The sequence below is a fragment of the Ceratotherium simum genome, chromosome 25, assembly GCF_057802395.1.
Source record: "Ceratotherium simum simum isolate JZ-2026a chromosome 25, ASM5780239v1, whole genome shotgun sequence".
Lineage (NCBI taxonomy): Eukaryota > Metazoa > Chordata > Mammalia > Perissodactyla > Rhinocerotidae > Ceratotherium > Ceratotherium simum.
This window is the reverse complement of record NC_141924.1, coordinates 15584208-15611508: the sequence shown is the minus strand read 5'-3', so window position 1 is coordinate 15611508 and position 27301 is coordinate 15584208. Positions and strand designations below refer to the sequence as shown.

The following is a 27301-nucleotide window of genomic DNA, read 5'->3' as shown; positions in this document are numbered from 1 at the left end:
TTCCTGTCCCAGAACTTTATGTATTAGGAATCATGAAGTATATACTCTTTTGGGTAAGCCTTTTTTCACAGCATAACGTTTTTGCAATCCATCCACATTGTTGCATGTATCAGTTGTCTATTTCTTTATATTGCTTAGTGAGTGATACATCATTGGATTAATACCACTATTTGTTTATTATCTCTTCTCTTATTGATGAGCACCAGGGCTGTTTTCAGTTTGGGCAATGACTACAATTGAAACTGAAGGGTCAGATGGTAGGTGTCTGTTTAGTTTTATAAGAAACTGCCAGATTTCTTTTCAAAGTTAATGAACCATTTTATACTCCCACCAATAATGTATGAAAATTACATTGTGCCACATCCTTGCCAACATTTGATGTTGTGAGGCTTCTTAACTTTAGCCATGGTGGATTTGTGGTACCATCTCATTGTGGTTTTTCCTGCCTTCCTGTGGGGTCCTTGAACATTTTTCAGAATTCCGTTTTGATTTGCTTATGGTGTTTTTTAATGTACTCTTTGCATGGCTTTCTCAGTGGTTGCTCTAAAGATTGCATTATATCTGCATAACTTATCAGCATCTACTGAGTGAGTGAGGTGCAGCAACCTTACCTCCTTTTGCGTCCCTTGACCCTCTCCCACTTACAAGAGGATGTGTTAATATTTCCCCTACATACATTGAGAGCCACATCAGACATTGTCCAAATGCCTTTCCATCTAGGACACCTATTGCGAAACTCCATTTCCACCAAGCAGACACACCTGCGTGAGATTACAGAGGCAAAAATGAACATCAGGACGTGCTGCATCTCTTCTGCTGCCCCTGCTCTTTCCTGGCAAGCATGAGCGAGGAACATTTGTTTCTTTCGGAGGCATCTGTAATTTGATCCCAAACTAACTGAGTATCCAATTCCAAACTTCAGGAGTATCAAGAAACATGGTGTCCATCCTGCTGACACAGATCCCAGCAGACAGGGTGTGGTCCTTACAGGAGGAGTTCTCTCATCAGCTGCTTGACCAGTTCCCCTGGTGGTCTGGTTCTCTGCAGTTCAGAGAACTATTCTTTGCAGCTCTCAGCTTGTGCCTGCAGCTTCTCCTAGACTTCTGCAAGGCACCTAATAATGGCAATAAATCCTCTTCTCTTTAAACTCATGCATTCTCTTGTCTGTAACTGAACTCTAATAGTCGAGTCCCATGGCTAATTACTGGCAGAGCTAGGATCAAAACTCAGATCTCTGTTCGTTCTTCCCACAGTGCGCTCCCCGAGTCTCCCTCTCGACAATGTTCTTCAAAGAAGACAGACTTGAAAGTCCCGTGTTCTATTTTGAGAACATGCACTGGGAATGAAATGTTTGTATTTCTTTGCCATCATTTCCTCTGCCAGCTTCCCCACACCTGCAGTTATCTCTACCTGGGTTGGTTAAACCGCCGCTCAGGAATCAGACACTGTGGGTCCTTCTTAGGTAGCACAATGGTGACAGCAATGAGCATACTTTTCGGCTCTGCCTTGCCACTGGAGCTGAATTAATCAAGACATTTGTTTCTTAAAAGATTAAACTCACTCCCGTAAACAGAGAAGGGTGTGATCTGCAGTGGCTTCTCGCACTTACCTGCATGTGGACAAACCCTGGCCTTGGAACCCAAAGATCTGGAAATTCCAGCTCAGCTGCATCCCAGCTTGGGCCATTTATCAAATCCTCTTCGAGCCTCCACTGCTCCAGTTTAACTGGCTTCCTTGCTGTGATCAACATATACTTGGTCTTTGTCCCCAGTTCCTGGCAGAGAGCTCCTCAAACCCTTAGAATCTCTGCAGTGGTCAAGTGTCTTCCGTATGCTAATGAGATGACTGATGGCCAGGGACCCCTTGATAGCTTCAAGATGGGTACTGGTCACCCCAAAGACCAAGGCATGACTAGCGGGTTGGAACTTTCAGCCCTGCCCTACCTCCCACCTCCAGGGAGAGGGGCTGGGCATTGAGTTAAGCACCAATGGCCAATGATTTAATCAATTGTGTCTACATGATAAAACCTCCATAGAACCCCCTAAATGAAAGGGTTCAGATACTCAGGTTGATGAACACATCAAGGTCCTGGGAAGGCAGCAGGCCCGGAAAAGGTGCATACATAACTCCTGCCCACTACATACCTTGCCCTATGTATCTCTTCCATTTGGCTGTTTCTGAGTTGTGTCCTTTATAATAAACCAGTAATAGTAAGTAAAGCACTTTCCTGAGTTCCAGAGGAGGGGGTTGTGGGAACGCCCTGAATTTACAGCTGGTTGGTCAGAAGTAGAGGTGGCAACTCGGGACTCGTGACTGCAGTCTGAAGTGGGGACAGTCTTGTGGGACTGAGCCCTTAACCTGTGGGGTCTGTACTAACTCTGGGTAGTTAGTGTCAGAATTGAACTGAATTTTAGGACACCCAGTTGTTGTTCGGAGAGTTGCAGATCTGGTGTGAGAAGAAATCTCCACGAATCTGGTGTCAGAATTGTAGGTAAAAACATCTAGACTTGCTGTTCCTCAAATGAGACAAGCACACGTCTGTCACAGGACCTTTGCACTTGCAATTCCCTCTGGTTAGAATCTGCATCCTTTTGATATCTTTATGGTGTGTACCCTCATTTCACTCTAATGTCTACTCACAAAGCCTTCCCTAACACCCAGCATCCTCTGTAGCACTTAGATGATTCAATCTTGTATACCCATTTCTTCCCTGACTATCCCCCCAGGGAATTATCCACTTCAGTATTCCCAGTGCCTGGAATGATGACTGGCACATAGTAGGAGTTCAATAAATTATCTGAGGAGTGAATGAATGCCTGCCTAAATGTTTAATGGGGACCCACAGTCCTCATCTATAAAACTGAGGTCACAATGCCAACCATGGACGACCATTGTAAATATTAACTGAGACAGGTTATATGAAGAGCCATGACAGCGAAAACATGTGCCTAGCACGTGGTGGACATCTGAAAACACGTTATTGATTCTGAGACAAACTGTTTTTCACACCCTAACATTTCTGAAGTCGAGAAGCCTCCGGTGATAACTGGGGACCACAGAGCAGTGGAAACACAGCTGCCACTGCTGGCAGTCACGGAACTTGCAGAACGGGCGTCAGTGACTTCAGTGAAAGTCTTGGAGACACTGGAGGGGGCTCACTCTTTTAACCCTCTGCACCAAATAGTTGTGGGAAGGGGCAGGAGGAGGCGGAGAGCCAGATGTGTCAGCACCATGCCTGAAAGAGGAGTCAGGAGGAGGCCGGCTCCACAGAGCTGCAAAGTGGGCTAAGTGCCTTTGCAGGATTCTTATAAGAAATTGGATGCTCACAATAGTGCAGAGGATGGCACAAGGTAGAAAAACACAGATGGCGATGACATTGAGTCAAGGAGGGATTTGGAGAGTGAGACTCAATATGAAGAAGCTTTAATAATATCTGAACCAATATATTTGCCAATATTTTTCCTTATAGGTGGGCATAGCAGTAAAATATAATAAAAACCCATCTAATTAGATCTAAATGGGCTCTTTCAGTAAGTATAAAAGACAGAGTCAAAAGGATAAGAAAGCATTGTGTCACCATTTAATTAAATGCCTTTTTAATTTCTTGGCTTTATATAAAATAATGGTGCGTCTTACAATTGGCAGCCTCTGAGATTAAGTGAAACAGGAAATTTCTTTGGAAAAAAATGGAGAACAAGACTCCAAAAGCACTCTTGACCCCAAATATTCCCCCATTGTTTCATCCATTGACTTAATTTCCCTGTATTTAATTCCCACGTCTATTTTCAGGCCTGACTTACACTGCAGGTTCCAGTGGGGGAAAGCAGCAAATCTGTGTGTTTCTTAAGGACAGTGGTTCTGGAAGGCTTGTCCCAGGACCAGCAGCATCAGTATCATCTGGGAATTTGTCAGAAATGCACATTCTTAGTGCCACCTCCACACAAGACCTACTAAATCAGAAATTGGGGGCAGAGGAGTCGTTAGCACAAGCCCTCCAGCTGATTCTGAGGCACACTCGAGTTTGAGAAGCAATGCTCTAGGAAAAATATCTAGCACCGTACACCACCAGCTTGATCACTCAAGTTTAACTATTCACTGACGTTTCACTAAAATGCCCTGGGAATTCACCGTGCACCAGGCACTGTGCTGGGAGCCAAAAGCTGTCTCACAATCTAAAGAAGTACATGTGCAAATGACTAAATAAGATACAAATCAGAATGAAATGAGGGCTGACGGAGGTGCCGATACCACGCTCTGTTCAAGGGATGGAGGACTGATTCTGATTCAAGAGTTCTGGTGGGCTTCTCGGAGGAGGTGGCAGTGGAGCTGTCTTGTAGGGTGAGAAGGTTTTGGACAGGTTTTCTAGGACAGAAGAGAGAGATACACTGAGGAAGTAGGATGAGCAAAGGGCACAAGTGGATTCAGAGTCCCATGAGCCCAAAGGGCTGTCACTCAGGTGCACTCTAAGAGCCTGATTAACTCAACAGGTTCCCCCCCTTTTAAGTTCTCCCCATGGATTCCACTTGTGGCAAAGTTGCCAACCCATATCCACTCTCTCTTCTCTGCTTAGGAACAGCACCCTGCGTACATTCAGGGGAGCAAAGCAGGGAAAACTCCATCTCATAGCCTCTATGGCAGCCGAGAGCGGCTGTGAGACTTCAGGGAGGCCACTCAGAGGCAGTCTTCCCACTGAGACGTGTGCCCTTCCTGGCCTTCTCCCCTGCTCCCTCTTGGCTGCTGGCCTACAACAAGGACGTTGACGCCCAAGCGCCATATTGGACACTGAGGTGCCTCGGCCTAGAGCTGGGGATGGCAAGGCTGAAAGATAGGATTCTGGGAACTAAATGAGACCATTAAACCACCACACGACCCTACACTGCCAACCTCCTGTCCTCTTGGATGTGAGAGAGAAATCAACTTCCCTCTGGTCTAAGCTATTGTTATGGGGACCTATTGTCACACGCTATTGAGCCTAATCATCACTGACACACCGCTCTATTTCAGATGGCTTCCTTTTAATCTGCACAACTCCAGGTCCTTCCTCCTCCTTGGCTGAACACCTTTACCCCCAACTCCTCATTTTCCTCTCCATCTACTGCCATGCTTCTTGAGAACATTATCATAGACCCATCTGACCCTATAGCCTGAGAGCAAAGTAAGGGCATCATTCCCAAGCATCTTCATCCCACGGCGCCTGCACTCCCCTCTACACCCTCACTGCTCAAAGTGTGATCCAGGTACCAACCACATCCGCACCACCTGAGAGCCTGTCAGAAAAGCAGACTCTCAGGCCACCCCAGCCTTAGGAATCAGAGCCTGCATTTTAACAAGATCCCAGGACATCTGTATGCCCATTACAGTTTGAGAGACACTACTACAGACATCAGCATCCTCACCTACAGCTGCTCACCTCCAGGCCGTGGACTGGGAAACCATTCTCCAGCTACACTCTCCTATCCCTCCAGGTCTCTGGCTCCTTGTCAACCTTTCCTACAATCTTAAAAGCAGCCTACACTACCCTGAATTGCTACTCATTCTTCCCTGAACAAAATAATTACTTTCACACTTCCCTGCTTTTGTTTGTATGATCCCCCCTGCCTGGAATGCCCTTCAAAACCTCTGACTACCTGTGGATCTCCCACTCACCCTTTGGTGCACTGCCACCTCCAGACCATGAGCATTTTGGGGAGAGGGACTGGGTCTTCCCTGTCTGCAAGGTGGGATCTGGAGCCCGAGCCACTTACTAAAGTGCAACCTTGAACATGTTAAGTGCCTTCTCTCTGGCTGAGTTTCTCCATCTGTAAAGCTCAGATAACAATGGGACCTGCATTTCACAGTGCAGTTCTAAGAAGTCAAAGAGATGATAAAATTACAGCACTTGGAACAATGCTTGGCACATAAGAACCACTTAATAAACACTAGATCATTCCACATACCAAGACCTAGTGCAAGAGCAGACACACAGTGGGCATGCAATACACAGTTTCCGGACTGACTTCTGTGCCTTAATTTTCCCCAGACTCATGAATCCACCACACCCACTCTCCTCCACAGCCCAGCCAAAAGCCAGAATCCAGCCCCCCACAGGGACATTATTCAGATGAAAGAACATTTTCCGCAGCCATCCCAGTCCTCAGAGCCTCGCCAAGAAATAGAAAAGAAAAGCAATATAAATGTTAATAGGAAACTGTCTATTCGCTTTCACTTAGGCTAATCTGCTTCAGCCCAACAAAGAGGGAATTAGACAGCTGAGGGGACAGGAAAACATGGGACCTTGACATGCCAAAGCCCAACGGACTTCAGTTCCCAGGAGGAAATGCAATTCTAGGCCAACAAAGCTGTGTGGAAATCAGGAAGTAGGGCTTCTCCTTGGGATGTCTCCACGGTGGGAGGCGTGGTTCCTGCCCTGGTCCCATTTTCCTGGGCATCCATCGACCAGTGCCTACGATGTGCAGCCATGAGTCTACGTGGTAGGGATAAGAAGGTGATTACCATGTGCTCCTTACCCCCAAGAACTACTGAGACAGGTAGACAAATACACCTACAATTAAAATAGTGTGTAATAATGCTACTAAGAGTGTAGGCTCAAGATGTCAGGTCAGCAAGGAGGGAAGGCACATTACCAGATCAACGGGACAGGAGAGGGAGGAGGTCCAAGGAAGTGTTCTTGCAGAGAAGAGGGGCTCTGAAGGGTGAATAGGAATGAGCCTGGCAAAGAAGGCAGAAACAGGTGTCCCAGGCAGCAAGAACACTAGGTACAAAGACCAGAGAAGTCCACTGGGGTAGGCTGAATAATGGTCCCCCAAAGATGTCCACGTGCTAATTTCTGGAATGTGTGAATGTTATATTATACGGAAAAAGATACTTTGTAGGTCTAACTAAAGATCTTGAGATGAGGCGATTATTTTGAATTATCTGGCCAGGCCCAATGTAATCACAAGATACTTATAAAACAGATGCAGGCAGAGTCAGGGTCAGAGGAAAAGTAGGTGTGATGATGGAAGCAGAGACTGGAGTGATGCACTCTGCAGATGGAGGGAGGGGCTGCAAGCCAAAGAATGCAGGCAACCACTTGAAGCTAAAAAAAAGCAAGGAAACTGATTCTCCCCCAAGAGCCTCCAGAAGGAACCAGCCTTGCTAACATCTTGACTTTAGCCCAAACAGACCGATGTTGGACTTCTGACCTCTAGAAGCATAAAAAAATAAATTCATATTATTTTAAGCTGCTAAGTTTGTAGTAATCTGTTACAGCAGCAAAAGGAAACCAACACAATATGTTGTTCGAGGTACATCTTCAGGACCGTCAAAGACAAATGTCAGAAAAATGAAACCAACTGAGGAGACAGCCACAGGCCAAATCATGAAAAGACTTGTGTATCAAGCTGAATTTCCATTTCATCCTCAATGTGGAGCCACTGCTAAAGGACATTAAACAGAGGGATGATACACTAAGATTGTCCATGCTAAAGCATTGAATCATCAAATTTTTAGATCTTAACTCTTAGGAATTACCACATGTCTAAGTCCCCATTTTATTGACCCTCATCTCTTGTATCATAGACTATAATGACTTTATGAAAAGAAGGAATAACCTATTGGTATACGTAACTATTTCCAGCCCTCAAAATTCCATTTAAATGTTTTCAAAGCTGCATACCTATATTTGTAGAGCTGTAATTAAGTGGGAGTATGCATGTGCGGACAGCTGGGCTGTACTGGAAACTGGGAGTTTTCTCAAAAATCCTGGCCAGATGACCGCCATATGCCTAAAAAGACCACAGTCAAATAGATGCCCCCTGCTCGCCTCCAGTAAGGCGGAAGGCAGCTAACAGTTACTGAGGGCTCACTCGGGGCCAAAAGCTTGGTGAACATTCCCTCGTTGGATTTTTCTAAGGAAGGACAATCATCACCCTTCTGAGCAGCACTCTCGGTGCCGGGAGGCCCCCGAGTGTTGGGTGACCAAGCCCCATTCCCCAAGCACTGCTGTTGCAAGGCATGGGGCCCATCCAAGAAACCCAGGCAGAGGAGATAATCCATGTGCCCCTCTCCATAGAGAAAGGCCTTTAAACCTAAAATTCCAGCCAGCCTCCAGGCTCCTTCCCCTTCCTATGCACTGTTGCGTCACACCCTTCCCCACACACATACATCTTCAGAGCCTCTGCCAGCTACGCTTGTGCTAAATGTCACTTGATGCCAAAGGAATCGCTTAGGTGGCATCCAAGCAGCCCCGGATCTGAACAAGCTGGGTTTGTTCTGGCACTGCCACCAGACCCCTGAGGCCATGGGCCCGGCACTGCAGAGGTTCCAAGGCAGTGCGCTGGTTGGGGCCAGAGCAGGGAACCCAGGGGAGGAGTGTTCCACGGACTGAAGGGCTGGTTTCAGAGATCACTAACCCTCTCCGGGCCTCAGTGAAAATAGCGGCTTGTTGTCTTCCTGTCGCTCAACTCCCTGCCAAAGGGGACATCCCACAAATTGAGAGCCATGTACGTTTTCCACGCATCTGACATTCCCCACAGCCCACAGAGGATTCTATGGCGTTAAAAACACCAAAAATGCCTGACAACATTGGGCATGTGAGGAGTTTTCAATTCTGAGCTATTTTAAACAGCACTGTTAGGAACCACTCTGACAGGCTCCACTCCACCCTGCTCCACTTTTTCTTTGGGAATCTATATTCGGGGACAGTATACTCCTAAAAATAGACTCACTGAGTTAAAGGGTATGCACAATTTATAGTTTTTGTGATGAACTGGCAGTTACTCTCCAGAAAGAGCCACGTGGGTGTCACCAGCAATTCAGATCCAACAGCTGTTGATTGAACCCCAACTTTATTCCACCACTGAGCTAGGCACCTCCCTTCTCATTATCTCTTTTCAATATCACACAATGCCCACTTGGCCCCATTTGATTGATGAGGAAAGTGAAGTCCTGTAAAGTAAAGCGACTTGCTCAAGGCAATACGGTTATTTTGAAACAGGGCTGGGAGAATCTTTTTTTTTTTTTTTGTGAGGAAGATCAGCCCTGAGCTAACATCCATGCTAATCCTCATCTTTTTGCTGAGGAAGACCGGCTCTGAGCTAACATCTATTGCCAATCCTCCTCCTTTTTTTTTCCCCCCCAAAGCCCCAGTAGATAGTTGTATGTCATAGTTGCATATCCTTCTAGTTGCTGTATGTGGGACACGGCCTCAGCATGGCTGGAGAAGCGGTGCGTCGGTGTGCGCCCGGGGATCTGAACCTGGGCCACCAGCAGCGGAGCGCGCGCACTTAACCGCTAAGCCACGGGGCCGGCCCTGGGAGAAAAATCTAAGTGTCAGAATCCTCCAGTTCTGTTGTACCTGCTAAGTGGTTCAGATCTTTTCATTATCCCACACCACGACAACAGCTTTCATTTATTAAAGATAACCGTGGGCCAGGCTCTAGACTGGGTACTTCACGATAGACACTACCACATCCGTCCAAGTCAATGAGGCAACAATAATGATGATGCTGTTGCTGATGAGGTTAGCGCCTACCGACCACTGGATGCTGAATATATGTGAGGCATTGTGCAAAGTACGTTACATTCATATATTATTTTAACTCTAAAAGTCTATGAGCTAGTCATTAACATGCCCAGTTTAAAGATGAAAGAACTGAAGCTCAGAAAAGTAGCTTCTCTCAAGAGTTCCACAGATTACAAACGGAAAATACAGCCACCAATAAACGGATTTGAACACAAGGCTGTCTCCAAAATCTAAGCACTCCATCACAATGCTAGACTGCCCCTAACAGTTAACAACATCAGGTGGGCGGCAAGGAAGAGGATTTCTAAAGCAGACGGTGAGAAAAATCAGCATTCCATTTTGGCCCGTCTTCCCCACGATGTGCTGGCTGTGTGTAGTTTGATCAGTGCTGCGTTTATTTCAACGCCATCGACTGGCTGCATGCAAAGCTGCATACAAATGCATGTCTCTCTCTTCTGAGGGCCGCTTCCCATTATAGCAAACACGGATCACAAGGAGCAGCCCACATCTCAGCAGAGGCCTCCAGCAGACCGCCTCCAGTGGCTAAAAAGGGCCTTCTCAGAGCCCTGGAGAGAACAGGAAAACTCCTTCTCAGAGGCACTTTCAGCAGTGCAGAGGCGGGAGCAGAAAGGTGAGAACTCCTAGAAAGCAGCAGAAGCAGCTCAGAATAAGGGGAAAAGCACCAGGCTGGGAAAGAAGTCATAGGTTCCCGTCCCAGAGCTCTGCCAAGAACTCAATGTGTGACCCGGGGCAAGTCAGTCTTGGCCCCATGAAGACATTAAACAAATATCCTGATGTCATTTCAGACTCCTCTCTGGAGGGAGTGGGGGAGATTCTAGTAAAGACTGACTGAATAGCTTTAAAGAAAGAAGTGATTCAGCAAATCAAGATAAGACACCTGGGTCCTAGATCATTTGCACAACTAACCCACCATCTTAGAAGTTCTTTTCCAGGGCCGGCCCCGTGGCTTAGCGGTTAAGTGCGCGCGCTCCGCTGCTGGCGGCCCGGGGTTCGGATCCCGGGCGGGCACCCACGCACCACTTCTCCGGCCATGCTGAGGCCGCGTCCCACATACAGCAACCAGAAGGATGTGCAGCTATGACATACAACTATGTACTGGGGCTTTGGGGGAAAAAATAAATAAATAAATAAAATTATAAAAAAAAAAGAAGTTCTTTTCCTCAAAATGCACAGACGTAAACCCATGAATGGGCCCTTTTCCACACTAAGGCAGCCACCATCACAGATTCTTCCAGACCCCACACCAGCTCGCACCCTGGTACCACTGCAGATTGAAAGTGGCCTGAAGAAGAAATCATTGCTTCCATCACCAAGTCAGAATGCTGTCATCTCTAGGAGATCCAGAATTGGCACCCAAGACCAATTCTAGCTGAAGCCTGTTATGACTAATAAAGAAATGAGAAGGAGAAGGTGGAACGGCCACCGCGGCTTCCCTTTTCACCGTCCTAACACTAGCTGGATGTGCCTTTCTCCTTGTCATCCTTCTGCCAATTGCTACAGGGAGACCTCCGGAGACCGCAGCTGCCTTCTGGCACACGCAGCCTGATCGTTTTACTGTGTGACCATCAGTAAGATACAGGGAGTGCTCAGGTGAGTAGGCAAAGCATTCGAGTGCCACACAACGAAATTCACAAAGTCAAGTTTGGCTTGCCAAGGATACTCTTTTCATTGTAACTTAGAAAGTCTCCAGGTGTTAACAGCTGGAAATGGTTCGAGGGTTCCTCTTGCTGGGGTTTACGGCTACATCTGCAGCACATGACTGAGACTTTCCAAGCACACAGGACTCCAGGCACACACGCCTCATTCCCCCGCCTTTCTCCAATTGTGCTGGCTTCTCAGCCAACCTGACTCCCTGCTCCCAGATCTTTGGAATCAAAGGAACTTTTTAAAAAATCAAGCTGCTTTGGGAAAAAAGTGTCAATTTGTAAATTCCTTATTTGGCCCTGTCTACCTGCAAAGATACAGAAAGTCCGGGGGAAGTCAAAGAAGAGGATTTTGTTTCTTTTTTTAGTTTCCAGATGGAGCTGCCTCCCACTGACTACCCACACACCCAAGTGGCTGATGTCACTGTTGTGATTTTAGTACTGTGCAGGCCCTGGGGGCGAGTAGCCCCATAAAGATCAACAACAGTGAGCACATCTGAGAAAGCCAGAGAGATAGAAACGAGGGAATCAACGTGTACTTGGCTCTGGAAATGTCCACAGGATGGCCAAGCAGAGATCAGGCAAATGGACGTTTGTGCACACACGCCAGCTGGACTAAAAGCCAAGGTCTTAGAGAGTGGAGACACTTGATCAGGATGAAGTCTGAGGTGCTGAGAATGAGGTGGCCCCAAATATCACCCCGTAGGACACTGAGGATAAAGTCCTTTGGCCATTCCTAGGATGAAGGGCTCAGGTCTAATCAACACCATGGCCTGGAAGAGAAAAAGTGCTCTCAACTGAGCCCGTCATTGTCCCGTGACAGGCGACACATGAAGAGAAGTTGCTGACACTGAATGGAGCTATTTATAAAAGAATCTAGTAACATGACTGTGTGCCAGGCACCGAGTCTGTGTGCGGGGAAAGAGCACCATAGAAAGTGGTTGTGGCCGTGAACACGAACGTAGAGACCTGGATGGAGACTCTAGCCTAAACCTGCTTTATTTGGCCTCGCCAGGATTCCTGCCGTGTGCCACACACTGTAACCTAAACATTACATTACATGCTTTCTTGAGTCATTCCATCTTTTCAGGTGATTGTCATTGTATTAGGTTGCTAGCACTGCCTTAAAGTATCATAGCCTAGGTGGCTTAAACAACAGAAATTAATTTTCTCACAGTTCTGGAGGCTGCCAAGTCCCAGATCAAGGTGTTGGCAGTGTTGGTTTCTTCTGAGGCCTCTCTCCTTGGCTTGTAGATGCCCATCTTCTTATAGACCCTGTGTTTTCACGTGGTATTTCCTGTGTGTGTGTGTCTGTGTCTCAATCTCCTCTTTTTATAAGGACACCAGTTATACGGGATTAGGGCCCACCCATATGACCTCTTTTTACCTTAATTACCTCTTTAAAGACCCTATCTCCAAATACAGTCACATTCTGAGGTCCTGGGGGTTAGGACTTAAACATATGCATTTTGAGGGGGATGCAATTCAACCCATAACAGTCATTAACATCTTTATACCACTGAGGAACATGAGACACACAGGAAGGTTAAGCATCTTACCAGTGGGTCACAGATCTAAAAAGTGTGACACTGGGATTTGTACCCAGGGTCTATCTAACTTTATCCCAAGTACTCATTCACACTGAGGATGTCAAGACTGCCCTTGGATTAAACCTGCTCTTTGTTGAGCCAGTAACCACCTAGCATAACTCATTCTCCTCTGTTCAGGGCTATCTAGACACCATGGTTGTGCAGAGCTACCCGTTCTCCATTGCAATGCACCAATTTTTAAAAATCTGCATGACAGGCCATTCAGCTGTGGGATCACAACAACCCTCAGTGAGCCCCACTCGATTGATGTCTGCTCTCCAAATTGGATTTCATGCTTCCTAACAGCCCCTTGATGAGGCTTAGTAGAAAACCTTGCACATAGTAGTTTTCTGATAAATATTTTCTGAATGCATGAATGTATGTATGAATGGATGGAGTGGTCAAGGTAACCTCAAAAGACCCTTCCCAGTTTTCAGTTTCATGAGTCTGCTCTAGGAGGTGACACTGGGGCTGCTGCTCAATGGCTGAGGATTGCATCAGACCCGAATCAGTACTTTTCTTCTCTACAGTGTGTCTTCCTCCCCCACAGCCAGCACGTCAGGGCAGTATCACCCACTGAAACAAGGCAGTGATAAGAAGCTGCCCTTAAGAATAATGGCCTTTGCCCAGGTACAGAATGATGGAAAGCCCTGGGACCAATTAAACTTTCCCCTGGGAATTAATCTCAACACTACTTTGATGTACTTTCCTCTCTTGGCAGACTACTGCTAGGTAGAAAAAAGAAGAAAAAGTTCACCATCATTATCTAAGTTCACTGTCCCTGTTGTCTACAATCCTGTTTGGAAAATGCCATTGTCATTCAAGAAATGTCTGCCTGAGTAGCTCTATAAGCAAACAACTACCATGAGCAGTTTCCAAAGAAGCAGAAGACAATAGCTCATGACAGCAAGGCATTTACAAGCAATTCAAGGAGATCAAAAATATTCAAGAGCGCAGAATAATGTAGTACAAACTGTATTAATATGTGTTAAGCCTTTGAGGAATAGCCAGTCACCACTGCAGGGCGAGGATTTTAACGCATAAAGGCTTCTGAGAAGAGAAGAGACCGTGAATTGGTGAATCAAGGAATCAAATGGGAAAGTAAAACTGGAAACCGTGGCCTTGGCCCTAGAGAATGGCCAAATCTGGGTCTCAGGGATGACATGAACTGGGCAAGTGCTGAGCAAGTCGGGAAGAATAGTGGCATCAATTAAAGGCCCAGAAACCGTGCCACGTGTCACGGGAGTAGGGATAACAATGAGCTGGGCTGCCTGGAGAAGGAAGACAGGCTGACAACAGCAGGGTGCAGCGGGTTCCTGGAGGACCACGAATGGTCCTTTGAACTGAGGCATTTAGACTGGATACAATGAGCACTAGAAACCCATTCAATTACCCTGAGGAGAGGAATAAAACGATGCAAGTGGTTTCCGAGGAATTAATAGCATTCCAACTGCCCTGCTTTGACTGGAGTAGAATGAATCAAGGAAGGTGGCCCCAATGACAAGCACAATGACCCAAGGGTGGTGAGGAGGTCCTATAATACCAGCGAAGGACACAGCGAAGTTCTTTAAAACCAGGGGCACATTTCAACGGGAGGTCAATGTCTCAACAAAAGGGTATCAGAGTGGAATATAAATGTTGTATGACCTTCCTCTCAAAAGACCAGTGCAACTTTTTAGATATTTCCAAAGCAACAAATCACAGAGCTGAAAAAGGCCTTTGATAGTAAACTGTTCCAAACTCTTATTTTAGAAAATCATTCATTCACCATTTATTGAGCACCTGCTGTGTACGAGGCACTGTGCTAGGTGCTGAGCATGCATGAGCGTGCCAGGTATTATAAGAGAGGTAACAGGATGAGAAACACCTGACTCCAACTGAATTCCACAGAGGTCCAGCAGCTTCACAAGGTGAACAAGGTGGAACAAGGCAGAAGGAAGGAGTCTGTGCAAAGGGCGAGGTGTGACCACGGGGCCCCCATCTTTTGTCAATTGCTGGGACCAAGGGTGCAAGCAGGGCTACAGGAGGAGAGGAAGAAGGCAGAACCTGACACCCCGAGGACAGACCGCATTGATCTCTTTCGCAGGCTCTTACCTCTGCGTCACAATACTCTGCTACACCCGGCTTCAATCCGGAATCCCTCATACTTTCGTTTAAACGTGCCCTAAAACACTGAATGGAATAAAAGTCTCAAGGATGCTCTGGAAACCAGGAATGGGGCAATCATCTTACTGGAGAGAAGTGAGGAGAGTTGCCCACAGTAGACCAATTCATATGATGCTGTTCAGGAAAAATATGTGCTGCCTTCGGCCAAATGGTATGAGCAGAAATACCCCTAAGACCAGAAAGTGAGAAAAGAGAATGGAGCAGGGGAAAGAAGGGCGAAATGTGAGTTTTCAATAGAAGCCGCTTCTTTCAGATTTCAGAAAATAAAGATAAGAGCTCATGCTTGCTGTATATTTAGTGGTGTGCCATTTTATAGGAAATTGAGGTCCAAGGAAGCAAAGTAACTTTTCCCAAATCACCCAACTAGTAGAAGTTAATGCAAGGATTCAACCCCAGGTAGTCTGACTCTAGAGAGGTTTAACCACTTCTACTACCCCAATTCAACAACCTTGTGGGGTGAAGAACAAGATGGCGAATGCTACCTTGGTTGGGAAGCCAAGGAACCTGGATGCCACACCTAACACTGGACATGAATGGCCTTGGACCAGTAAGGATGCCAGCCTCAGACGGAGAAATGGCCCTTCCCTGAGCATCCTAAGCATTCTTGAGGCAAGCAGGATCAGACAGGTCATGGGACAAGTAGCCTTCAAGAAGAGAACAGCATAAGAGGGGAGTGTTCAGTTGAGGCCAGGGACCCATTGGCTATGAGGCACAGCAGAATGACAGTCTAGCCACTGGGCAACCAGGTGAGCCACCTACTCCACTCCATCATCAATGAGAAATCATCAGGAAATCTCAGCTTGCCTCCAAGTATGGTCAAGACACAGAAGGGAACAGGTGAACAATTGGAAGAAACCAAGAGTAGTCAGAGTCACAGCAACTGAAGGTGGGGGGAAGGGAGGGAAGGAGGAGAGAGAAGGGGAAGGGGGTAGTAGGAGTGAGGGAGAAAGGGATGAACGGATAGAGGGATAAAGAGAGGGATGAAGGGATGGAGAGAGGGATGAAGGGATGGAGAGAGGGATGCAGGGATGGAGAGAGGGATGAAGGGATAGAGAGAGGGATGAAGGGATGGAGAGAGGGATGAAGGGATGGAGAGAGGGATGAAGGGATGGGGAGAGGGGTGAAGGGATGGGGAGAGGGATGCAGGGATGGAGAGAGGGATGCAGGGATGGAGAGAGGGATGCAGGGATGGAGAGAGGGATGAAGGGATGGAGAGAGGGATGAAGGGATGGAGAGAGGGATGCAGGGATAGAGAGAGGGATGCAGGGATGGGGAGAGGGATGCAGGGATGTAAAGAGGGATGAAGGGATGGAGAGAGGGATGAAGGGATGGAGAGAGGGATGAAGGAATGGAGAGAGGGATGCAGGGATGTAAAGAGGGATGCAGGGATGGATGGAGAGAGAACGTGTGTGTGTGTGTGTGTGTGTGTGTGTATACACACATGTGGGTATCATGCACCCTACCAGCAAGAAAAGCTACTAATATACTAGTCTTTTAAAAAAGGAAGTAGAGGCGACAACAGGGGAAGAAGAGCCAGTAACCTTGGCCCCCAGCATTACTCAACAGCCTTAACTGGCGTCAAGTTTAAATTATGTTGCCAAGGCACAGACTCTACCGCCTTCAGGAATTTGTCTTGTGTGGCAGTTGTACTCAAGGAAGGTATATCATAAATATTTGTTGACGGTGACAATAACAGCTACTCATTTACAGCCACCTAAACTCTCTCTCCCCGTGGCTAATTTGTTCTGTGTTTGTCCTCAAAATCTCTCCTTTATGAACCTCTCCATCTTGAGAACAAAATCACACCACTTGAGGGCTGAGATCTGCTAAGAAGCTCAGAGCTTCATTTCATATCTATTTTCTTATAATTAATCAGTTTTATTTAAAAATGAGGAGAGGGATATATATATCTACAGACCAGGGAAAATGGATACAGCTTAGAGAACGACTATACATAATAGTCCCAGAAGGTTTAGCTGTTCGGATGATCATTAAAGAAATGGATGGAGTTGGTTTTAAAAAAGGTTCCCCAAATCAGAGAAAGAAAAACGAGAGAGCTGTTTCCACTTCCTTCTGGAACTACACTAAAATGTATCCCTGAACAGCCTTTCACTAAGACTCCCTACCTCTGCTATGCCTCTAGTCCATAAATACAGGGCACCATCTCTGGCTGCTGGAAGTACAGCAACTACATTTTGGGGTTGACTCATTACCATGGTTATTTGGTGGTTTCTTTTTAAACACACGAGCCAGCGCACATGGCTGGACACAGCAAACCAGCTTGACACCCAGTTTAGTCTGATAGTTCCCTAATTATCTAGTTGGTGCTTTTGTTTTAGGGATTTTTTCCCCAGGTATAAATTTCTTAAGTCTTAAATGGAAAATCCATGTATTGGTTTATTCTTCCTCTTTGATATTCAGCATTTTAAAAAGAGCCCCCACCGGTCAATAATGATGAACTGGATCATCTTGCGTACTGGTCCAGGCCCCTGGTAAGTGGCTCCTGCCTTTCTACTAAACTGGCTATTACAGCTGGAAGTTCCACTATCCTACCACTGTGGTCATGAACAGGGCAGAAACGGTCTCCCTACTTCATCACGTGATCACGAAATTCCAAAGAAATGAAAAAGTCGTCCCCGCCTGGAGAAATTAAAGTGCTGGCTCTGGAGTCAGACAAACCAGTTCAAATCCTGTCTTCTTTGCCTGGGCACATCCCTTCCCTCACAAGCCTGTGGCCTCGTCTGCAAACTGGCGAAAAGAATTACACCTACTTCATGGGATTAAATGAGCAAAGTCAAAATTGAGATAAAAAGACACCACACAATATACTGGAGACAGAGACAAGTAATAACCGCTTTGACCATACAAACGCGAAATTAAGAACTAAAAGGTAAATTCACCTGAGTAACAAACCAATCAAAGAAAGAAAGAAAGAAAAATAAATCTGCAATGTCCACGTAAAATGGGCTGCAGCATCACCTCATATCGCTACCCAACTTGTTCTCACATAGGCCTGCTGCTGGCCCCAGGTACTTCTCCAAGAAAGACCAACCACACACAGATCTCCGACCCATTCGAACCTCACTCCAGCCTCCTCGGCACCCTGATTCCAACCTGAGCCTCCTCAGATTATGGCAGAATGCAGGATGGCTACCGCACGTGTCCTGAACACAGGCCTCTGAAGGGGCACACAGGCGGCCTGATGAGGCATCTTTTGGAAGATCCTATCAGGAGTGGAAGGCGGGAGGGAGTCAGGCTCTCAGTACCTCATCTCAGTTCATCACCACTCCCCTCCGAGTCTGGGCTCATAGCCCCTTCCTCAGAGTGAGAAAGTGAGACTCCAGCAGGTTCATGTGCTCAGCCAGCATCACCTGGTCTGCCCCCCAGTTTAGAAATTTGAACTCAGGCCTGACCGACTCCCAGGTCCCCCCGGTGCACTCCAGGCTATCCTTGGAAATTCAAGTCACAGGCTGACTCCTGTCACATCCTCAGGAGGCACGCTGCCAGAAGGACTTGAGTGCAAGTGGTGGAGAGAAATGAGGAAGACAACAAAGGGAGAGGAGGAGCCTGATGGGAGGCAGGAAGACCTGAACTCATGCTCAATGGCGGAAAGCCTTGGGCTTCCACTCTCTTCGTCTTTTGCATGAGAAACTTGGGTTGGAAAGAATCAGAATTAGGACTGTTCCTGTGAAATCCTCATTTTATACAATCAGAAATTGAGGTCCAGAGAAAAGCAAGCAGTTGTATGAGGTCACTCAGCAAGTTGCTGGCCAGGTCAGGACGAGAACCCAGGGTACCCACCTAATACCCAGGGCTTTTCCCACCTCTTAACATCAACCACCATGAGACATTTCACCACCTACAGGTCATCGTCTTCTAAGCCCACTGAGCCCTCCCACTGCTCCTTGGAGGTATAACAGATCCCTGCCATCCTGCTTCTTGAAGTTAATGTTCCTAAGGGCAGGTTGGTGACTGGACATTGGGGGTACCATCTGGACAATTAACCAGTCTCCAAGTGGTCCCCCCAGGCTGGCTGTGCTCATGTCCTCCAATGCAGACAGCCCTTTTTCTGAACTGCAAAGCAAACATTCTTTGATGGCTCCTCCACTGTCTAGGATAGTGGCTCCCAAACTTGAGTGGGCATCAGAGTCACCCTGAGGGCTGGTTAAAACATAAGAATGCTGGGCCCCACACCTCTAGGGCATCTGCTGCAGGAGGCCTAGGGTAGCACCCGGGAATTTATATTTCAAACAAGTTCCCAGTTCAGAAGTTCTCTCTTTCGAACTCCCTAAGCCAGTGACATATGGTAAGGAGCACAAACCAGATGCCCATCTGCAACTCCAGTGGCATCAGACACACTGAGCTCAACTTGATACTCTTTCAGACACAGCTCAAATCTCTCACGTGATCACAGACAGATGTCACTGAGCAAGGGACCCGTGCTGACACGGTATGGATCCCAGCTGGCAGCAGGCTTTCTTTCCGCTGTTCTGAAACCAACACTGAGAGATCTCTCTAAGGAGTTACAAACCATCCACAATTTATTTAATTTTGAGTTAATTCTCTATCACTAAGTACTAATTCCAACTTCATGTTTCCCTCTAGATAAATTGTTCCAACTCTCTGCACAATCTACACTCAAATTCCCACCTCATCCCATATACTTAAGTATGATTAAAACAGGTAGCCCTCACTTTGTGAAACAGAGGCAAATCTTCAAATCTATTTCCATAAAGTCACTCCTATGCCCTAGCATTGCCAGGAAATAAAAATGCAATACACCCAGTTAGATTTGAATTTCAGATGAATAATTAATAAATTTTTTAGTATTACGTATGGCCCATCCAATATTTGGGATATACTAAAAACTGTTAGATGTTTATCTGAAATTCAAATTTAACAGAGTCTTGTATTTTATCTGGTAACACTACTATACCTCTGCACTCATTCAAAAAATATATATCAAGCCTCTACTATGTGTTACTTGCTACGAATATAAGACACATAGGCAGGGGTATGTGGTAAATGTTTAACAACTAGCTGTTGGGGAGGGGGTAATTTTTAGTGTTTGCTGCTGATGCTTGGAGTTCCTGCAAACATCTGGCAAATATGAGACCAGAAGAGCTGCAGAGATGCCCATCCAGAGCATCAACATTATCAAGCCACAGAACCTACGGCAACAACCACCTACCTCTAAGATCTTGTATCGTAAGACAAATGTACTCTTAATTGTCTAAGCCACTGTTGGTTGGTTTTTCTGCTACTAGTACCCAAATGATTCCCAATTGATACACAAAAGATACTCCTCTTAGCCATATGTGTTACATTCTGCCTCTCCAAGTAGACCAAAAGTTGTTTCTGTTTGGGGGTCATGTTGATGGGTCTCTTCTTTCCCCCTTTCATTTCCTCATCCATCCATTCATCCATCCATCCATCCATCCACCCCACCCACCCATCACTCACAGTGTATCATTTACTTATTTATCCTACTGCAACATCCAACCGTGCAATGCTCTAGATCTACGGAGAGACATCCCAGTTAGTGCTTCTGACTGACTCTCTGAGAGTCAATCACCAATGTTTTCCATCAGGGGCCTATTTTAGAAGACTATTTTGTAAATCTGCTCTCAGTTGCCACCATAGAGTAAAGGCTTTTTTCCCTCCAGTACTGATAAGGCCCCAGTCTCTCTCTTGACCCAGTTCTCCTCACCTCCTCCGTACTTCCTTGGGGTCAGATTACAACTCTGTAGAAATCCAAAAAAGCCACAGAGGAGCCCCTGAGACCAATAAATCCACTCAGGACACTCAAGCACCTACAGTGGGACAGGAGTGCTCTTAGCCACAGGTGATCTAAGGAGGCTGTTGACCCAAAAGTTGCTTCTTTTTGTGAACAATCCCAAGCACTAATGACTGTACTTAAGAAATCAACTGGCACTTATTTCTCCCTCTGGTGCAACGAATGAAAGAGGAAACAATGCATGCAGGACGAGGATTATCAAAACCATACATGGAACCACTTGACCAACCATGTCCTGAAATTTCACTTCAAACATATTCCTCCGAAGTCACTTTGTCCCAAAGAGCCAATCTGTCCCTCCCCACTCCAGTCCTCCTATGCTGTGCCTCCCCACTCCATGCACCATTAATTTCCACCTCTGAGATCCTTTTCTTTGCCATTACTCTGCTTCCATTCCTTCCATCTCAACTCTACAGCTTTTCTCTCTCTAATCTCTAGGTTCCTGTAATACTTTGTGAGAGAGGCCACTTAAAAAGAGGCTCAGTCACAATACTACAGTGTAGACAACCTTTTCTGTCTCATTGCAGACAATTCTAGGCACTATCTATACTTTCCCTTCAATCAAGCCAAATGTGCTATTACTTATCATCAGCTCAAGGTCTCCTATTAGCACACTGACTAAGTGCATCCAGAGAGCAAATGCCCAAGGATGTCAATACCCTGAGGTATTGATCTAAGAGGCAGACCAAGCAAAGACCCACTTCCTGCTCTGAGGACTCCTGGCTAAGTGCGGTCCATCAGAACCACAGCTGGCTCACCAGAAGACAACACTGCGCAGAAACAAACCAGATGCCGGAGAGAAATCTGAGACAGTGACCAATTTATGAGGGGACCGAGGTTGGACATATTGGAAGGTGCAGAATGAGGCTAAAAAAATAAAGACACAGGAGGCTTTTTAGAGGAAATCTGTTCACACTGAGGATAATTAATGAATGTGTTGACTGGACTCCCAGAGGCAATCACAGAAGCTGAAGCCATGATTATTTTTAATAGACTTAGGTTCTTATTGGGTGGAAACAACATGAGCCAAGAAAGAGCTGGCTGGCCACATGGCCAATGGACTGAGCTTTTTCCATCCTGATCCACAATTATTTTACCGAGAGTGAAGTGGCTACCCCTCCCCCCAACTCCAATTCACCATCATTTTTAGATTCAACTCAGCCTGGGATTGCACCATTTAGAGGGAACCACCTTAATTCCTCAAGTCTCAGACAGGTCCGTCATTATCTGTGTGTCCCACCCTGACTCTGCCCTCCCCTCTACTGATTCTCCCAGTCAGGAATTCCTGATCCAAGATGGTGGCTGGGGGCTTCAACCAGCAGTGCTGAGCCAATCACATTTATTCTTACGGAAATTTTAAATAAGGCACACGAAGAGAGGTTCTCATTGGCGCTAGGTGCCTAAGCTAATGGGTCATAGAGAGTCGGGGCTGGAAGATGATATTGGGTTGTGCAAAAGAAGGAAGGAGCAGAGGAACCTCGTCAGGAGAAGAACACAGCTGATGAATGAAGAAAGCAGGAGGAGGAGAGCGTATGGGGTGGGGGAGCGAGAGAGAGAGGGAAAGACAGCAAGAAAGTCAGAGGGAAAAGATGGAGAGAGAGAGAGAGGAGACAGAGAATTAGAAAGACTCTATGGCCTCCTACATCCTGGAAGAAAAGGTCTTGATTCCTAAATTTTCAGGAAAAAACTGGGCTGTAAGTCTCGCCTCTGGGTTTTGGGGCATGTACCTATGTCTATAAATGCCACCACCATCCCCCTTTTCAAACTTCAGCAGACCTGTTTGTCCTGCAACTAAAATATGCAGGATCAGAACCTGCATCAACAAACACTCTTCTTGAGCTAAGTACAAAGGTTACCCTCCTCTTAAAGTCAAAACATGCCTTCATTCAACAAACATTTGTTGAACATCTTCTACGTCTTTGACCTTGTACTTAGTGCTAGGTTAGAGAAGTGAATCAAAACACAGCTGGTGTCCACCCACAGAGTGCCCAAAACAGAAGGGAGACGTCCATGCACAAACAATTACAATACAGTCTGGTAAGTGCTATTTATAACTATTTATATTTCCCATGCAAGGGGGCATGCGAAAACACAGAGCCAGGCAGGGCATAGGTGGGCCCAGAAGGAGAAACATCTGAACCAAGTCCTGAGAGCAAACCAAGAATCTGCAGGTAAAGAGAAAAGAGAAGGGCATTCCAGGCAGCCTGGCTCCTGTGGTATGCTGGAGCTGGCTCCTACAGGTGGGAGAATTTACACCACAGAAGTGGGCAAATACGCCATATCAGGGCCTTTTTTATTCTTTCCTTTCTGAATTAGTATACCAGCGCATACTTGGAGGTCCAAAGCCCAGAGGCTAGAGAAGATGGTTTGCGAATAAACAACGTTGAAATGTAGAATGTCAGAGAAGGAAGTGACCAGACATAAGGATGCAAGGTCGACGGGGGCCACACTGAACAGATCTTTGTAGGCCACGAGAAGTTTAGACTGTCCTAAGCCAATAGAGGGTTTTAAGTAAGGAAGTAAAATAGCTGGTTGCAGTGACCTGGTGGCATAGCAGAAGACGGCTGCTGAGAAGATGGATGCAACTGAAGCCAGAGGCTGCTGGATGGAGAACAGCCTGGTCCTCCAGGAATGCCATCCCCACGCAGAGCATTAGTGCCCGCTCTGGGAGTACAATCCCTGGGTCCTTAGTGCCTATGGGATTCCTGGGGAAGTGAAAGGAAACCAGAAATTCAGAGCATTAAAAGCAAATCAAATATTCTTGATGGAAAACTAAACAGGACAAAAAAAAAGCAGAGGCAGAAGGGAGTGGGATTCAGTAAAGTGGTGTCAACTAAACAATGTAACTTGGCTTTATTACTTGCAACAACGTGTATGGTTAAGTGAGATTATCTAAGTAAAAGTGACTGAAATCGCTGTTGTGTAGGAGAAAGAGGACTGAACTTGGAGTGGCTAGCTTTAGATTGAAATCTTGGCGATCCAGCTGTGTGACCTTGGGGAAGTCACCTAACCATAGCAAAACATTCATTCCTTCTGAATTTCAATTGTCTCATTCCTAGAATGTGGGCAAAGATATCTGTTTTCTCAGGTTTACCATGGAGACTCTGTGAGGATCTGAATATGCAAGTCTCTTATAAGTACAATACTTGACAGTTATGGGGGATTGTTATCGATTCATATAACTTAGAAATTCCCGACTTAACTTAAAGGTCTGGATGACTTGGGGCAAAGAACAAGAAAGGACAGAAACCCACGAGCACAAAAAGGAAATGCATTCACGAACATTTCCACGAAGTGTCTTGAAGGGACATCTTTTAAGTCAGATCTAGGCTCCCAGTTGAAGAGCAGCTTACAAATCTGACAGATGGAGGACCAGCACAGCCACAGAATAAATGTGTGGGCTGCTCCTTTGAATCTGATTGGTCAGTGCAGGTTAAAGATATGATAGAAAAACTGTAAGTAGCATATGAGGACAAACGAACTTCTCTCCTCACAGAAGCTCAGGACTTCTCATCCCACCTGCACATGAAATCATTGATCTTCTGGTCTGAGTGGTATCTTCTTTGGTGCTAAATGGGAACATGAAAGTTTTGAGTGTAACCCTGACACAGTTTTCTATTTTTTATCTTTGTCTTTTGTTGTACTGTTTTATACATGGCAGTCAGAAGTACAATGGAGAGCCTGGGTAAGAAATTACTTTGTCAATACTAAGTCACTAGGAAGATAGTAATGACAATGATGGGATGATGATGAAAATAATGACAACAAATGTGACAAAGACAACATTAAAAGTTCTTTGACTGAAGGAAAATGTGTTGGGACCATGATGTGCACAGAACTAAGCTGGACATTATGGGGATAACACCACTCCTGCCTTTAGAATCCAGTGGACAGGCAAAAACATACAATTACAGCAGAAGGCACGCTATAATAACTCCCACAATGGAGGGAGGTATAATGGCAATAATGAGGAGAGAAAAAATAATTCTGACAAGACAGAACAAGAAATAGAATTAGTAGAGAAACAGTTAAGATGGACTCTACAGAGAAGATGGGGTCGGCCTTGGAAGAAGGAAATGGACACTGCATGAGTAACAACAGCATGGAGACACACAAGGGACACATCCATTTGGGGAACCAACTCTGATGGCTGAAGCAGAGGTACGTTGAGGGTTGGGGTTGTGAGTGGGAGTTGAGGTTGGTGATTGGGGGGCAAAATGCTTTGATAGAGTTGGAAAGGGAAGTTAGAGGAAAATCCAGGAAGGCAGTAAATGTGAAGCTAACATCGTCAGGCCTGACTCCTTTGTTCTCTAGGCAGTAAGGAGCCACAGAAGGCTTTTAAGCAGGGAGTGGTACAGCCTTTGAGGAAGATTCCTCTGGAATGTTTAGGAAGGACTAGGGGAATAATAGGAGGCAGAAGGCAAGGACTGAGGGGTCAGATAAGATCTAACAAAGGCTTCTTCAAACAAGACAGCCATTAGGGGCAATTATAAGAAAGAAAAGTTTTGAGTTTAAAAGAATTTGGAAGTTTAAATGAAGCTCTTGTAAAAGGGGAAATGCATTAATCAATTTCCAGGCTGGCTGCAAAGCAACTCGAGATTGGTTCATGGTGAAAGAAGCCCAGCCTCCAGGGTCCAAGGAGAAAGGGAGGCATGCCTTCTCTGGATCTCTCAAATAATAACTTCAGAACGTGGGTAACGTGCAAAGAAATTCTAGAGACTGCCACTCCCATGCTGTCTTTCTTCAACCAGCCAGTTCACTTCTACAGACACTTCTGGAAGTCCTACTATGTGCAATGTTCTGTAAGGTGTGGAGGTGGAAACAAGGATGAACAAGGTAGCTGTTGATTCCAAGGGTCGTACACATAGAAATAGCTGTGACACCAGGCAGATTTGGGTAAAGGGTACATGAAGTTTAACCAAGCAAAGGGTAAAGGGGAAGGGGGTGTGGAATTCAGAGAAGGACGAAGACACTGTTGGAAGATGGTATTTGTGCTGGGCTTAAAAGAAAAAAATTCTATCTTCCAGGACCCCGCCATCCATACAGCCATCCTGGGCCCCTTTTTGTTCTCCTACTCCCCATGCATTATGGTGTTCTGGGGGGACTTCACTCATGCCCACGGCTCCCAATACCACCTTCAGCCTGAGCAGGGCCCGGCCCTGGCCACTAGTGCAATTGGGATTCATCACTGAGCCCAGCCCTTGGGGGCAGCCAATACAGAGAAGAGAATGAGGGAGTCTGGAAGTACCACAAGGACGAACTTGGGGCCAGTGCAGACCAAACCGGTTCCTTGCTTCAAAAATGGAATGATGCTGGGCCGGCCCCGTGGCTTAGCGGTTAAGTGCGTGCGCTCCGCTGCCGGTGGCCCGGGTTCGGATCCTGGGTGCGCACCGACGCACGGCTCCTCCGGCCATGCTGAGGCCGCGTCCCACATACAGCAACTAGAAGGATGTGCAGCTATGACAGAGAACTATCTACTGGGGCTTTGGGGGAAAAATAAATAAATAAAATCTTTAAAAAAAAAAAAAAAAAGGAATGATGCTGACACATCAGCTGAAGAAGGCTGAACCATCTGAGAAATGAAGGGTCCAAGGAAGCTTAGTGGAGAGGAGAGTGAGGACAGGGGAAGTGCCACCAGGAACAGCGTGGGGTGGATGCAAGTGAGAGTGCATCCACTGGTGCACTGGTGGTGCACCAGGACAGGCAGGATGCAAGTGAGAGTAACAGAGGGCAGCAGAGTGAAAGTGTGCAAGGAAACACAGGCTGGGAGCAAGAGGTGCGTGGGCGATGGAGCACGCCAGAGTGACAGGCAGATTCCGCACACGATACTGAATGGAAGACAACTGGTTAGAAGAGTGACAATGACGAAATGCATGTTTTCCTTTCCTCCTAAAAATTCCACATGCACTAGATGGGAAGGATGAAAAGAGAGCATGGGGGAAATGAGCAAAGTAGAGAGAGCAGTAAGAGTCTCAGGACGAAGGGCCCAGAACACAAAGACGACGTGTTTTTCTGGACGAGGCTGACGATGGTATAAGGTCAGTGGTGTGAATCCAGGGCTGTCAGTACAGGGTTCTACAAGGGCCACTCTTCATGCCTCATCTGTACGCCCAGGTGGGCTCATTAACCAGGAGAGAACTGAGAAAGGAAGGGTTGACATAGCATAGAACTGATGCCACTCAGAGCTTTAAACAGGTACTGACTCTACCAGTACCCGGGTCATGGTACTGGAGGCCCATCGCTCCCAGGAAATGCTGAACAACGGTTCGGCGCACTCTTTGCAACATTGTATCAACATGGAGTCATCTTAACAACTCCTTCCTCAAGAGAGTATCCATCTCTCCATCCTTCCATCCATCAATCTATCCACCCATCTATCAATCTGTCCTTCCATCCATCCATCCATCTACCCATCCATTCATCCATCCATCCAATTTACCCATCCATCCATCCATCCATCCATTCATTCACCAATTATTATTGCGTGCCCAGGACGTACGAGGTACTCTTCTGGACACTGAACAAGACCAACGAATTGCCTGCCCTCAGGGCATTTACATTCTAGTGGGAGGACACAGAT

At 46.3% G+C, this 27301-nt stretch overlaps 1 protein-coding gene and 1 non-coding gene across 6 annotated transcripts in view; both read right to left on the bottom strand.

The window, feature by feature from the left end:
• Positions 1–27301, bottom strand: part of LARGE1 (LARGE xylosyl- and glucuronyltransferase 1) — a 529018-nt gene that overhangs the window by 335131 nt on the left and 166586 nt on the right. The window lies entirely within an intron of this gene.
• Positions 8179–8316, bottom strand: LOC147913738 (small nucleolar RNA SNORA76). The gene has a single exon (XR_015556426.1). It is a non-coding gene; the product is annotated as a small nucleolar RNA SNORA76 (small nucleolar RNA).